Consider the following 4019-nt stretch of genomic DNA (forward strand, 5'->3'; position numbering starts at 1 on the left):
CGCGGGCACACTTACAGCTAGCGCCGGGCGGTGTCACCTTAGGGCACGGGAGGCGAGTGGGAGCGAGGAAGGGCCGGGCACCGCAGCTTCTCTCTGCAGCTTAAATCCCCCTCGGATCGCGCCCGCGAGCCCGGCGGCTGCTACCCCGCGTCCCCCCGCTCTGCTCTGCGCCGCGGCTCCGGAGTCCCACGGACATGCACGGCTCCCGGCTGGCTGGAGCCGCCTGCGCACGCGCTGCCGGCTCCCGGCTCGGTGCAGTGCCGGATTTTGCTCCCCATCTGATTTGGCTCCCGAGAGGCGAGAGCATGCGCAGATCCCCGCGCCCAACCCGCTGCCCTAGCTGCTGCCCTCCGCCGTCGCCACACAGCGGCTCCCTACCCGGGGGGGGCAGGGGCAAGGTTGGGGCGCTCAGGGAGGGAGCAAAGGGCAGGAGGAGGAGGGAGAGAACAGGGGGGAAGAAGGGAGCAAACTTCCAGCTGGGAGGGTGAGAGGCGACAAAGATGAGTCCAGGGAGAGCATGAGCCAGGGGACGGGGAGGTGGAAAAATGCATGGGGCAGAGGAGAGCAGCGTGTGGGGAGAAGCCCATGGCGCAGAGACAGAGCGTCCCAGATGTGACTGCATTTAAAAGGGCAGGTGAGGTTCTTTTTGAGTAGATGGGATGTCTTTGATTAGACCATGTTGATCTAATACAAGACTTCCCATCTACTCAGAGAACCTGCCCATGTCCTCAGACCAACAGGGCTACAACCAAAAACCCAACTGCATTAAAAAAAATACACAAGACAAGCGTGGAGTGAACTTGAGGTGGTTGTTTTCACACCAGCACCTTATCTGGCCTTTGTGGTGGCGGGGTTTTCCTTCATCTTCAGGTCACCTTTAGGATACCGTCCTTTCTGCCAGAGCGTTTTCCATCACAAACATAAAGTGGATTCCCCCCCACCCCACTTAAGTCACCACAGGAATTCAACAACAAAGCAGACTGCAGGCCCCTATACAGCCAACCTCATCCTTATTCCTTCCCGTGGTCAAAAACAGAAACACTGGGGCAATACCTTGGTTGCACACACTGTGCCCTCAGAGATTAGTGCTGTCTATCAGCTTTACACCTACAGTGGAGTGATTCATTGGTTCTAGACAGCGTGCTGCTGTATGGGTTCGGTAGAAATCATTGTAGTATGCAAAGGAAAAGGGTTATTATGTAATGGGCGATGGTATGGTTGACTATAATGTACAAGCATTAGTTTAATAATAGTTTTAGCAGAGAGAGAGAAAGGGAGAGAGGCAGTCAAAATGCTAATGTCAGGGTAGAAAGTGTTAAGCCTTAGACAAAAGAAAGGATAGATATGCTAAACAGGAGCAAAGGTGGTAGACAATAGCAAAAAGATTGGTATGCAAGCTACTTGGCTCCAGTGCATCTAAGAACAGGCTAAACCAAAACAAGTAACTAGAAGGAGGTTTTGTGTTGGGGAATACAAACTAGGCACATGTGGAAATTTGAGGCTATATTTGATCAGTTTCTGACATGCAAAAAGAAATTATATAATGAGAAATCCAGGGGGGTTAAACAGAGCACAAGAGAGCAGTTGTTTGCCAGTGTGAGCTGCTCTGCTGGAGCCAACCAGCATGGGACAGCTCGATTCTCCCTCACTAGCCCAGTTGTAGGTCTTCTGATTAAATGCTTGTAACTACCGCGTGGGTGCTGTCAATTCAATTTGAAATGTAAAATAACTGTATAACTGCTACCAGCCTTCAGATTTAATAAAGGAGTTTTAGATGAATTAGTGACATAGTCAGTCCAATTCCAACAACACTTTGAAACCTACTACAAAAATATAGATGCTAGCTTCCAGTTAGTCCTGCTCACTTTTTAAATAAACAAATGGCCTTTCTTCTTTCTTCTTGTTTTAATAATTATTTGTAGTTTAGTAGCTCCAAGAGGTCAGAGCTCCAGTGGTCAGTGCAAGAGGTCAGTGTTGATATTTTGTGAACATACAATCATAAGACAGTCCCACTACTGAAGCTTTCCTAATTTTTGCACAGTTTTGCAAAGGTTTATACACACGTTTAACTTTATGTGAGTAGTCCCGCTGACTGTTCACAACACAACACATCAAGTCCTGATTATGCAACTATTAATTGGGTTTTGAAGAAGGATTTGAAGAAGGATATTATCTTTTTGATGTATATTATTGAATTGTATGGGATAATTCTATTTTTATTAGAGAGCCCCAATCAATAGGAAAGCTGGACTGGCAAAATCTTGTACAATCTTGTAAAGACTCAGTACTTTTCCTATTATTTTGTGATCAGTCTCAATCAGCATTTTAAATACTGCATCTTTGCCTACTTAAACAATTACAAAAATAAAAGTTATGGAGGGGGGAACCCCCCTTGGAAATTCCCAAATGCATTAATCTTAGTTTCAAAACCATTTAAGTTTACATTGTGACTTACAATGCACACCTGTAAAATATTCAGAGCTGTCCATTGAGTGGGGTAAAACGGGGCAACTGCCCTAGGCCTGGTGCTTTGGGATGCCCAGTGGAGCTGAGTGGAGTCACCACAGCCCCTCCCAGGGGCCTGCCTGGAGCTGGCGGCTCAGCCTTGCATCACGAAAGAAGTGTCCGACTGTGTGCCACCCCTCCTGCTGTGCCCACTAGCTTTGCAGCCACTGAAGAGCAATTCATCCAAGGCTCATGGGATCTGGTTGGCTCTGGACACCAAATTTCATTGCTACACCACTGCCGTGCCCTGCCTTTGCGGGGGCCCATGGCCCTGCACAGTGTTAAAGGGGCCCTGCACAGGCTGATTTGCCCGGGGCCTCATACCCCACTAGGGTCGGCACTGAAAATAATGATAACACAATAAGTAGAAGTGGATGTAGTGCTAGGTTCTTTGTTTACGTTCCTGGGTTAAGTCTCTGAAATTCCTGACAGTCTTCTTCTGTCTTGACTAATTTAAGTGATGTTGTGTCATCTGCGTATTTTGCCACCTTGTGGCTTTCTTTTCTTTTCAAATAATGTATAAACCTGTTAACGGTGCCTAGCATGAAATGTTATGGCAACAATTCACTTTTAGCTATGACAAAAACTGACTTTCCCCCCTCCTGGTTTTCTGCCCAGTTTTTGATTCATGACAGTAGTCACTCTCACCAATACGTTCACGTCAGTATTTCTGAGTGTCCATCTTAAGTCTGTACAGCAATCACTGCAGTGTCTGTAGCTCAGACAAAGGCACTTGAGTTAGCTTTAAACTAGGCTTGCTCAGGTACTGATAGCAGTTTTGGCAGGGGCTGCATGGAGCTCTGTGGGTTAATCACCTAGTTATTTACTCAGCTTCTCTGGTGGCTTTTGCAGCCCAGGCTGGGTTTTGTGCAGCCCTGGTCACACCTGAGCTAGCTTGTTGAAAGCTGGGTTAGAAATGTCTGCATGAGCTACAGCCACTGCAGCAACTGCAGGAGACAAAAACTAAACTTAAAGGGGCCCTGTTTTCAAAATGCGCTGGGAACTCACTTGTCAAAAAACAGGCCATTTTTAGCTATTTCTAGCCTAGGAAAACTGGTTAAGTTTAAAGCAAGTTTGCTAGCACAGATTTAAACAGGACATGTGGTAACATCCTGCCCTCATTGAATTGAACAGCAGAACTCTCAATAGCTTCCAGGAAGCATCAATAGGCAGGACAAATTGTGTAACATGTTGTAAACAGGGCGAGTAATGTTTAAATTAGGGTCTTGACCCTGTGTAAAATCATGTTAGTTAAAGCATCCTGTGATGAATGTATCTGACAATACAATCTGTTTTATTCAGGGTTTTGGATATTATAAATTATATTAACTTGTCAGTTAGTAACGTTAAAAGATTTTTTAAATAAAGGGTTGGATCAAACAATGAAGTTAGAGAAGGCCAGCAATCCAATTCAAAATTTTTGTTTAGTATAAATCAGAGTATTTTTTAGGACAGGAGTGAGAAGCAGGGATGGAAGTCTAAGTACGCGTTACTTTCTTAATCTTAGGTACTTA

General features: G+C 46.0%; 1 protein-coding gene across 2 annotated transcripts in view; it reads right to left on the reverse strand.

The window, feature by feature from the left end:
- Nucleotides 1–274, reverse strand: part of VSNL1 (visinin like 1) — a 160359-nt gene extending 160085 nt beyond the window's left edge. The window contains exon 1 of one of the 2 annotated variants that reach the window (XM_019537374.1): nucleotides 16–274. The gene's annotated coding sequence lies outside the window, so the exon portion shown is untranslated. The remainder of the gene's footprint in view (nucleotides 1–15) is intronic. The other variant, XM_019537373.1, reaches the window with a different exon arrangement.
- Between the last annotated feature and the right edge of the window lie 3745 nt (nucleotides 275–4019).

Source organism: Crocodylus porosus, unplaced genomic scaffold, assembly GCF_001723895.1.
Source record: "Crocodylus porosus isolate Cpor-Errol unplaced genomic scaffold, CroPor_comp1, whole genome shotgun sequence".
In the NCBI taxonomy this organism is placed as follows: Eukaryota; Metazoa; Chordata; order Crocodylia; family Crocodylidae; genus Crocodylus; species Crocodylus porosus.